Raw genomic sequence first — 12,157 nt, 5'->3', positions numbered from 1 at the left:
CAATTTTAGTTTGAACTTCTTATTATTTTTTAACATATCCCCATCTGTGGATGCTCATATATCTCTTTTATCTTTATATGAAGAACATCTTTGTTATCTGAAATTCTTGCATACTTCTGATGGATTTCATATCAGATAATCGTCTAGGGTTTGCGTATATGTACCGATTTAGGTTTTAATTGTGTATATATCAACAAGGTGTTATTTCTTAGTATCTTATCAATTTGTTTTGCTTTCAATCATCCTTCAATAGAAAGCTCATGATTGTTCATTGCATTTTGGATCAAGGAGTAACATTTTTTTGAATGGGAATGGAAAAAGTACCCAAAATATTTCCACCCACATCTAGAAACCTTTCACATCCAGGAATTGACCTAACTTTTCCATCCCGATCAACCTGAACTTGGATTCTTCCTTACATGTATATCACTTTGTAAGTCACTAAACACCACAAACTTGTCGTATAAAATGCCTATTTTTTCATCAATTCTTTCATCAATCTCATTTCTTTACAACATTCAGTAATGGCAATATATTCAGCTTCTGTAGTAGACAAAGCAACACATTTCTAAAGACGAGACTGCCATGATACAACTCCTCATTTAAAGGTAAAAAAAATACCCTAAAGTTAATCTCATTGTGTCAATATCATCACACATATCTAAATCAGAAAACTCTTCTACATGTGTCTTTCCAGTACTATAACACAAAGCGTATTTGGAGGTCCCTTGAAGATATCTCATTAGCCACTTAAGTGCTTCCTAGTGTGTCTTACCGAGATTTGAAAGGAAACGACTAACTACTCAAACCGCATGAGCTATATCTGGTCTTGTATAGACCATTGCATACATGAGACTGCCTATTGTTGAAACATATGGAACAATGCACATTTCTTGTCTTTCCTCTTCATCCTTGGGAGACATTGTCTTGTTTATTTTCAAGTGTGTAGCCAATAGACAAACAACTAACTTTGCCTTGTCCATACATAATCTTTTTAGAATCTTGTAAATATATCTCTCTTGAGACAATCATAGCCTTTTCTTCACCCGATCATGAATGACCCGCATTCCAAGAATTTGTCTTTCTTTACCCAAGTCTTTCATCTCAAAAGACTTAGCCAATTTTTTTTTCAACTTGGTAATCTTGAGATTGTCTCTCCCTACAATTAACATGTCATCAACATATATGAGAATTATAATAAAAACAATTTTTTTCACAAAGACACAATGATATGTAGACGTCTTCATGTACACATGGATGGTCATGAACGACTCAAACTTAAGATACCACTACATTGATGATTTCTTCAAACCGTACAAACTTTTGACTAGTTTTCACACCTTGATTTCATCACATTTCTTATTGTAACCTCTAGGTTTCTCCATATAAACATCTTCATCCAAATCACCGTGGAAAAATGCAGTCTTGACATCAAGCTGTTTAACCTCAAGATTCATACAAGCAGCTAGACCTAACACCACCCGGATGGAAGTCATCTTCACTACCGGTGAGAAAATCTCATCATAATCGATTTCATGTCTCTAGCCAAAACCTTTGGCAACTATCCTAGGCTTGTATCTTGGCTTACTATCATCACCTTCTTGTTTGATCTTGTACACTCATTTATTTTGTAATACTTTTCTGTTATTTGGTCTTTCAACCAGTTCATATGTGCCATTTTCCAACAATGACTTTATCTTTTCATCCATGACAGCTAGCCATTCTTCCTTATGAGTAACCTCAAGAGCCTCCTTATAGCATATAGACTCTCCACAATCATTTATAAGAACATACTCTGTAGCAGGGTACTTATAACTTGATCTTTTCTCCTTAGTAACTTAGTAGACCTTCTAAGTACCTCTGTTTGTTGATTCTGTTGATTTCCATCTTCTTGTTAAACTTTAAAATCAGCCTCAATATTATCACAAAGATCAGTTTCTGTATCATTTTCATGGCCTACATCTTGACCCTGAGGAACATCATCATCACTATTTGAGTTGAAGCTACATGTGGCCTTGTCTCCTCAACATTATGAGACAACTCAAGACTAGAAAGATCACGTATGTATACATCAAAATTTTCACCATCTTCAAAATTCTCAATAGTCTGTTCTTCAAGGAATACCACATCTCAACTTCTCAAAACCTTCTTGTCAACTGAGTCATAACACCTGTATCCCCACTTTTCATCACCATAACCCAAAAATATGCATTGGCTAGTTTTTATATCTAGCTTAGACCTCTCATCTTTTGGAACATGCACAAAAACTCTACAACCAAAATACGTAAATAGTCATAATTAACATCTTTACTTGACGAGACGCTTTCTGCACACTTATTATTCAATGACTTGGAGGGAGAACGGTTGAACACATACACTGTAGTGCTCATGGCTTCAGCCCAGAAATGCTTAGTCAACTTGGTATGGGAGAGCATACTCCTCATCCGTTCTAATATTGTTCTATTCATCCTCTAAACCACTCCATTTTGTTGTGGAGTATTGGACATAATATGTTCATGTCGAATACCCTCCTCTTTATAATAATCATCAAATGAGCGTATGTACTCTCCCTATTATCTGACCTCACCCTCATCAATTTTCTTCCCGTCTCTTTTTTAACCAGCTTGTAAAAGACTCAAACCTTGTTGCAACCTTATCCTTGGAATTTATAGCATATTCTAAAACCTTCCTAAATGCATTGTCTATGAAGGTTACAAAATAAGAAGAACCACCTATGGATTTAATCTTTATAGGACCACAAACACCTGTATAGACTAATTCAAGGACATTCTTTTTCAACTCCACTTTCGACTTACTGAAGGAGACTCTATTCTACTTACCCTTCAAGTAATGCTCACAATTTTCAAGATGAGCATCCTTGAGATTCGAAAACTCATTCTTTTTGATCAAAACATTCATACCCTTCTCACTAATATGACCTAGTCTCTTGTGCCACAACTTAGAGGATGACTTAATCATGATAAAATATGTTGCATCATAGAAAATTTTAAATTTGTCTTGTATAAGGAACAACATTTCTTATCTCGTGCAACAACCAATGAACCCTTTCTTAGCTTCCATGCTCTACCACTGAAAACATTTAAGTAGCCTCCATCATCGAGCTTACCTGCTGAAATCAAATTTATTCTAAAATCAGGAACATGTCTTATATCTCTCAATATCAAGAAACAACCCATTTTGTCTCGATTCTAACATCACCAAGACAAACTATCTTGGACACACCACTATTACCCATGCGAACCTCACCATAATTACCAACTTTGTAGGATAGGAAGTAACCTTTTTGTGGACTAAATTGGAATGAGGCACATGTGTCAACAATCCATGCTGTTTCATTTGTAGATTGCTAAGACACGAGTCTTGACAGTTAAAAGCATATGTAAGTTCACCATCTGAAGCATAAGCAGATGTATCTACACTTTGTTCTTTCTTTTTTCTGGGCTTCATATTACCATTTGTTTTATCATTTTTAAATTTCCAGCACTCGTTTTTCCAATGACCCATTTTGCCACAGTAATGTCAAACACCATCCTTCTTTGGAGCTCTAGACTTGCCCCTACTCGAACCACTTTTATTATCCTTTGATCATCCTCTACTAGTCACCAATATATCAAACTTAGAAGGTTTATCCCCCTTTCGATTCTCCTCATTAAATAAGGAACTTGTGACAAATGCCATGTTGACTTTACCATTTGGTGATGAGTTGCTGAGAGTAATAATAAGTGTCTCCCAACTTGTAGACAAAGATTCAAGGACTAAAAGTGCTTGCACCTCATCATCAAAGTTTTTATCTTCATACTACTCAGCTGATTCAAAATATTTTGATATTCATACAAGTGCTCAACAATTGATTTATTATCAATGTACTTTAGATTCACCAACTTTCGTACTAGTGCTTCTTTATTCCCTACTGACCTCCCAATGTAGAGAGCTTCAAATTTTCTCCACACACCATATGTCGTAGTCTTGTTCTCAACATGATGCACAAAATTTACACCAACCTAGAAACGAATAAAACTTCACACCTTTCTATTTATCTTTTTCCAATCAACTTTTTTTTACTTTTATGTCTAACACCCTCATTTTCAATTACTTCATCCAAATAATCTGAAACTAATAGATCACTAATCATCAGTTTCTATTGTCTGTAGTTTGTACCATTCAAACTCACCATGTCAGTCACGATGGTTTGTACATTCGTCATCGCGACACTCCTTCTAGAACTTATTCCATCCATCATCAAGTAATCCACCATTGCAATTCCTTCCACCACCTTATCATCACCTTAACCGATCTTCTCCAATCCTCTAAGTTCTTGTTGTTGAAATAAAACCCATCTTTGCTTACAACAATACAAGTTTTGACATTTGTATATCCTCCCTATCAAACACACTAAACTCTTAAAAAAGTTTATTCACAAAATAACACGCACACATCTCCTTTATCTTATTCTTTATCATTTTTATGTCTAGATATGTTAACTTAAAAAGTAATTTATCTTCTTGGTTTATCATTTTAGACAAAATTAATGTCTCAAATGTAGTCATCTTAGTTTGTAGCACTTGATTGACAAACAAATTAACAAATACTTTATAAACAAAATGCTAGCCAAAAAACATCTTTATAACGTTAGTAACCTATTCCAAAGTAACAAACTGGCAATGAAGCATAAAACAACTCAATTCCATTGAGTAATACACTTTCTTAAATCTTCTCTTGAATTCCTATCGTTTCTAAGTTTAGTACAATTATTTTTTTAAACATCTCTTGTTTTAAATTTATTAACACAAGTTATAAACTTTATATAAAAGTAAATGAAATTATAGTACATTAATATTATTATTAATTTTTATTTGTACAATAGTTATATTAAGATTGTGTACTAAGTGGAATAGTTAATATTTCTCAAATAAATGTCAACTTAGATACAAGACGTCATTCTATATTAGGGATTGCATTGTGTTGCTTTTGTCCCACATCAAAATTAAAAAATATGAGTCAACTTGAAAAGCAACTATAAAATGAAGCAGACATGGTCCATAAAAATTACTTACCTGGATAGGATCGATGGGTGATCAATAAGACCCATGGTCTAGATCTACGGTCATCATTGCACTTTGATGATGCGTATTTCTAAGGTCAGCCTTAGGGTTTGAGCCTGTGTCATAATTTGTGTCAGTGGGGTCCTGCGTCCGCGCGGCCCCTTGTAATTTTAATTTGATCTTCTAATTATTTTTTAACATCTCCCCATATGTGGATGCTCATATCTCTCTATTATCTTTGTATGACGAACATCTCTGTTATCTGAAATTCTTTCCTTGCAAGTCTGCTTCTCTCAATAGGTGAAATCTTCCCGAAGGTTTTATTTCTTCGTATCTTATCAATTTGTTTTGCTTACAATCATCCTTCAATAGGAAGCTCATGAGTGTTCATCGCATTTTGTAGTCTCCGTGAGGTTTGACAATTTTGTAGCAGTAATAATTGTTAATTTATTGAGAATATGAATATCTTTTGATTAAATACCATGCTATTGTTACAGTATATGAACAAATGAATGCACAAAACTAAGCCAATTTCCTCCATAAATCTTAGAAGTTTATACCACATACTTTGTACAAAATCTATAAAAATGTAATGGTTAAGTGTTGGATAAGGAGTAATATTTTTTTGAATGGGAATGGAAAAAGTACCCAAAATATTTCCACCCACATCTAGAAACCTTTCACATCTAGGAATTGACCTAACTTTGCCATCCCGTTCAACCTAAACTGGAAACCTGAACTTGGATTCTTCCTTACATGTATATCACTTTGTAAGTCACTAAACACTACAAACTTGTCTTATAAAATGCCTATTTTTTCATCAATTCTTTCATCAATCTCATTTCTTTACAATATTCATTAAATACAATATATTCAGCTTCTGTAGTAGACAAAGCAACACATTTCTATAAATGAGACTGTTGTCACAGCCCTAGATTACTGACTCTCGGCCTGGCTAACTTGAGTGCTGGCCAGGACCGAGAGGGTGTGCCCAGAAAAGATCGAAGTGTGAAGCTCGGGCACTAGACAAGATATATTAAGGCACGCGTGTGGGGGCCTTGGCATAGACGGGAGAAGTGTGTAGAAAGAAGCAGGCGACCGAGAGAAGGTAGCCTGACAGACACATCTGACCGAGGGGAAAGAGCAGACCGAGGACCGAGCTCTTCAGCATGGGCTAGATCATTGTGCATGGGTCAGGCCTCGACCAGGGATTGGGCCTTGGGCCGGTTTTGGACCGATACATGTCCCGATCCACTGGGCGACCGAAGAGAAGCGTAGCGCTAAGTCAAAGATGGAAGGAGTCTCAGCCAAGACCGAGTATCTCGGGATGGCCCGGTCAAAGTCCCTATATTTTCGGAGGACCAAGTCTTAGATGAATTATTCAGCCAAGACTTAGGCAAAGTTTGTTGTACACGTTTTCTACTCCTACTTATATCTCCTAGAGGAGGCGACCCTAAGGCATTCAATCAAGAGATCAATCAAGTTATCAATCAAGAACTAGAGAGAGACTCTTGAGCCTAGGGTTTTGTGCCTACCCGTGGGTTCCTTGTATTTTCATTGGTTGTGTGTGAATCAATAATAAGATCCAAGGTTGGCTTCGGCCGTAATATTGTGTTGCCTCTTTATTACTATTTTCTATCTTCTTTATATTCTGTTCGTTCTTGGATAAATATATCTTTGTTGAGCAGTTTGTTTACTTAAGCGAAAACTTAAGTATCGAGTTGGCTGATCAGGTTCTTGCGAGGAGAGCCTGAGCCGGACAAGGGTTAGCCAAAGCAGCGAATTTGACGTGTTATTCCGCATCAGACAGACCCTTCGTTACAACTGCCATGATACAACTCCTCCTTTAAAGGTAAAAAAAATACCCTGAAGTTAATCTCATTGTGTCAATATCACCACACATATCTAAATCAGAAAACCCTTCAACATGTGTCTTTCCAGTACCATAATACAAAGCGTATTTGGAAGTCCCTTGAAGATATCTCATTAGCCACTTAACAGCTTCCCAGTGTGTCTTACCGGGATTTGAAAGGAAACGACGAACTACTTAAACCGCATGAGCTATATATGGTCTTGTACAGACCATTGCATACATGAGACTGCCTATTGTTGAAACATATGGAACATTGCACATTTTTTGTCTTTTCTCTTCATCCTTGGGAGACATTGTCTTGTTTATTTTCAAATGTGTAGCCAATAGACAAACAACTAACTTTTCCTTGTCCATACATAATCTTTTTAGAATCTTATCAATATATCTCACTTGAGAAAGTCATAGCCTTTTCTTCACCCGATCACGAATGACCTGCATTCTAAGAATTTGTCTTTTTTTCCGAAGTCTTTCATCTCAAAAGACTTAGTCAAATCTTTTTTCAACTTGGTAATCTTGAGCTTGTCTCTCCATAAAATTAACATGTCATCAACATATATGAAAAGTATAATAAAAAAAACTTTTTCACAAAGACACAATGATCTGTAGACGTCTTCATTTACACATGGATGGTCATGAATGACTCAAACTTAAGATACCACTACATTGGTGCTTTCTTCAAACCGTACAAACTTTTGACTAGTTTTCACACATTGATTTCACCAGTAAATTGGATAATATGTATTATACCATTTGAAAACGACCACTCTTTGATTTTGCAAGTTTGGCGAGAGAACTACGAGGCAATTGAGAAGTTTGGGCTCGTGTCAAGCTGGCACGATCTTGGATGCGAATCAAAGAGTGATACTGCAATAGCATATGCTTGGTTCTCTTCCTAATGATGTAACCTCTTACCATTGCCTGCAGCTTCACTAGTCCTTTTAACGCACATAATGTCTTTCTCGCCTTTATTTATCAAAAAGATTAGATTCCCTTCATATGTAAACTCAAAATGCATATTTTATAGATGCGAAAATCAAACGTAAAGAGATGAAAGAACACTAAATCATTCAAATCATCAACTAAAATGAACTAAAAAAATTGACTATCATTGGATCTAATAACATTTTTGGAAAAACTACATCAAACAAGGTTCAAAGATTTCTATAGTTTCACAATTAAGATTTCTTCATAACGTGCAGATAATAATTAACAATAAACCAATTGAGAATCTAAGTAAGAATCATAAGAAATTAACAATCTGCATAATCACTCTTAGATCTTTCATTCAAATCATCCGTGGATCATATATCATTCAAATCATCAACTAAATTAACAAATTCATCCATGATTAATAAATCATTTGAATCATCAACTAAAATAAACTAACCGAATAGACTCGTCATTGGATCTAATAACATTTTTCGAAAAACTACATCAAACAAGGTTCAAATATTTCTTTAGTTTCACAATTAGGATTTCTTCATAACATGCAGATAATAATTAACAATAAACCAACTGAGAATCTAAGTAAGAATCATAAGAAATTAACAATCTACAGAATCACTTTTAGATCTTTCATTCAAATCATCATTGGATTCTATATCATTCAAATCATCAACTAAATGAACGAACAGATGATCAATAAATCATTCAAATCATCAGCTAATGGATCTAATAACATTTTTCGAAAAAACTACATCAAACAAGGTCCAAGATTTCTATAGTTTTTCTCATTCTCAAATTTGAAGAGTCTTCCTTCACAATTAGGACTTTTTCATAACATGCACATAATAATTAACAATAAATCAACTGAGAATCTAAGTAAGAATCATAAGAAGTTAACAATTTGCAGAATCACTCTTAGATCTTTCATTCAAATCATCATTGGATCCTATATCATTCAAATCATCAACTAATGGATCTAATAACATTTTTCTAAAAAACTACATCAAACAAGATCCAAGATTTCTATAGTTTTTCTCATTCTCAAATTTGAAGTGTCTTCCTTCACAATTAGGACTTCTTCATAACATGCAGATAATAATTAAACAAAAAACCAACATAGAATCTAAGTAAGAATCAGAACCTAAACAATCTGCAGAATCAGCCTTAGATCTTTCAACATTCAAGTTATTAACACATTTTTAACATAATTTAACAGAGTTTGATACTATTATTAATCATTTTCTTACCAGATAACTGCGAAAGTAGGATTGAATCTTAACAGCCGCATATTCTCGAATCCCTTTTAGCATCCTTCTGTTTGTCAGACTCACCATTGCGACAGTCTCTTGAGCGGTTGAAACGGCAGCTCTTGCGATTCCTTCAGTGACAATAGCATGCTTCTTAGTATCAACGCCGGAGGTTGCAACCTTCTGCGATTCTCGACGTGATTTGCCGAATCGCCAACCTGTCTTTGGCTGCTGCTGCTGCTGCTGTTGCTGCTGTTGTTGCTGCTCTTGTTTCGGGTTTTCCTCAACTTTGAGGAGGCCGAAGAGGCTGCGAAACCAGTTGAATGTTTTCCCCATGATGGAAATTGATAATTTCAAAGAAGAGAGAACTGTTCATAAAATTTCAGAGACAGGGGAAGAAGAAGGAGAGAAAGAGAGTGAAATATAGTGGGGGAAGTTTGTTAGTTAGTGGCATAGAGAGAGAAAGGGAAAGAGAGTGGGGATGGTAAATTTTAAATAAAAAAAATTATTTAATGGAAGAAGAAAAGTCTTTAATATAAAATAATTTCCCTAATATGATTATGGAGAGAATGGTAAACATATTATTTTAATTTATTTTTGTTAATTGGTTTGTTTTTTTTAAGTTGTAAATGAAATAGTTATGAATTATGATAATATAAAGAAATATAAACTTGGTTTTCATCCAATCTACATATTTAGGCTTGCATGAGCTTTACTCTAATCATATTTGAAAACATGATATTTATCATAAATATGTAAGTAGAAAACATTATATTCAAATTGCGGGTAAATGAGAAAATTGTATAAATTAGGGTATTATTAAGTAGAATTGTGAATTAAAGTAAATCGAAATATCTTAAACTAAAGAGTTCATAAATATGTAAGTCTTTAAAATAATGGATAAACGAGAAAATAATATAAGTTAGGTTATTATTAAGAATGTTTTAAACAAAAGTGTCATGATAACTTATTGTAAAATAAAAAATACTTAAATAAATAAGAGATGACAAAACAGTAATTATTAGATACTTTCAAATTTTGAAAAATATTACTGTGACAGTGAATTTATAATTTTTACTAAAACATTTTAAATAAAAATATATAAAAAATAGTTAGTTATTTGCTGGAAGAATATAACCGTTCATAAAAAACAAATTATTTTGCATAATGTGAATTAGATAAAGAACACGTATAGGTTAACCTTCACAATGATTGGCCACGTGTTGATCAGCATGGACGGGCTAATGCAGAATGAAAATTGGTTTTGTTTTATTTTATTGAAATGTTACTTTCTTGTGACATTTTCACTGCACACAAACGACATGCAAAATTATTTATTAACGTTATAGATGTAAAGCATGCATACACCGACAGCCAGGCATCTGACTAAACGAATCAACGTGTATGATCGATTGTTGGCCGTATATCTCTGACCATCTTCCCCTATTTTATTAATTATTATTTTTTATAGGAATATATATAATACTGCTTATAGAGCTAGGTACACAGTTTTGTTTCGCCTGGTTGAGAACTTATAAACACGGTAACGACATTATAGAAAGTCATGGTTAAAGACATAACACGAGACCACAAGTCGAAGACACAAATGACTAGGTAACGACCGATAGAAAGTCATGGTCAAAGGCACAACACGAGACCACGAGCCGACGACACAAATGGCTCGGTAACGACATGATAGAAAGTCATCATGGTAAAAGGCATAACACGAGACCACGAGCCGACGACAAAAATGGCTTGGTAAGGTACAACGGAGGACCGAAAACACGTTTTGTGTATAAGTATTATATATAGAAAATGATTAAAATAATAAATCTTAATTTGAAATATATTAAATTTGTTATATGACTTAAAAGTATGATACAAATAAAAAGAAAATCAATTTTTTTTGGTTTGTAACAGTAGTCACAAGCGGTCTTAGGACAACAAAATCATACAAATTGTAAACATTAATAATAGTCTATAATAGTCACGATATGAGCCGTGCACGACATGTTTTTGGCGCAATTGGGTCGGGCCAAATGCCCAACTCTAATCGCTTACCTTTATGTCTTAGCCTGATCACATAAACGTCTCAATTTAACATATAAATTGAATCATCCTAAACAATACTATTTTCACTTCATCTATTATATTTTATTAATACATAAATAAAATCAACAATTTGTGTTTCAAGTTATATGTATCAACTCATTTTATTAAAGCAAATAAATTACTCATGAAACTTGAATTCATAATTTAAAAGGAGGTAAGTTGAATCAAACCAATATTGTAAAATATGATATAGTATTTTAACACATTCAAAGATAATGAAATAAATTAATATGATAATAGCTTGATAGGAAGATGGTTGATGATACATGCATGCTTAGTGCAAAAATTAGAATTTTAACTAATTTTATTGTTAACATTGTTAATATATTATATCTTAACAACCATATCGAGTCATTGTTATTCTATAACAATAAAGTTTTCTAAAAAGTATTTATTTTATCATGTCATGGTTTCTTACAATTTCAAGTGTTTTTCAAAAAGTCGATAATATCATCGTTGTTATCAGTGCCGACCCTGAGATTTGGGCTGCCCCAGTCTCGGGTAGAAAAAAATCGATATTTTTGTTGTTGTTCTAAGTCTAATTTAAAAAATGGATTAAAAAAATAGCTTTTGGTGAGATTTGAACCGATGATCAACTAAAAAATTTACATACTTATCTTGCACCACTAAGCTAAAAAATATAACAAATTTAATAAAATATCTTACTAATTTAATAATTAGGCTTCCCTAGAGTGTGGGCTGGTTTAGCCTAATGGCTTGCCGGGTTTAATCAGGGCCGGTCCTGGTTGTTATAAAGGTTATCCATATGAATTCGTGATTTTATCAATTTTAACACTTCAATTTGTGGGACACAATTTTGGCAGCCTAATATTAACATGTTTAACTATTTTTGGAGCACGTGTACACAAATGAAAAACCACACCTTTTTAGTTTTTTTTAGCATGAACAAAATTAAT

At 33.7% G+C, this 12,157-nt stretch overlaps 1 non-coding gene across 1 annotated transcript; it reads left to right on the top strand.

Moving 5' to 3' along the window:
- Window positions 1-5,067: 5,067 nt before the first annotated feature.
- Window positions 5,068-5,228, top strand: LOC124933258. Its single transcript, XR_007098955.1, has one exon. It is a non-coding gene; the product is annotated as a U1 spliceosomal RNA (small nuclear RNA).
- Window positions 5,229-12,157: the final 6,929 nt, after the last annotated feature.

The sequence above is a fragment of the Impatiens glandulifera genome, chromosome 3, assembly GCF_907164915.1.
Source record: "Impatiens glandulifera chromosome 3, dImpGla2.1, whole genome shotgun sequence".
Lineage (NCBI taxonomy): Eukaryota > Viridiplantae > Streptophyta > Magnoliopsida > Ericales > Balsaminaceae > Impatiens > Impatiens glandulifera.
The sequence above is the reverse complement of the archived record's forward strand: the minus strand, read 5'-3'. Positions and strand labels throughout refer to the sequence as shown.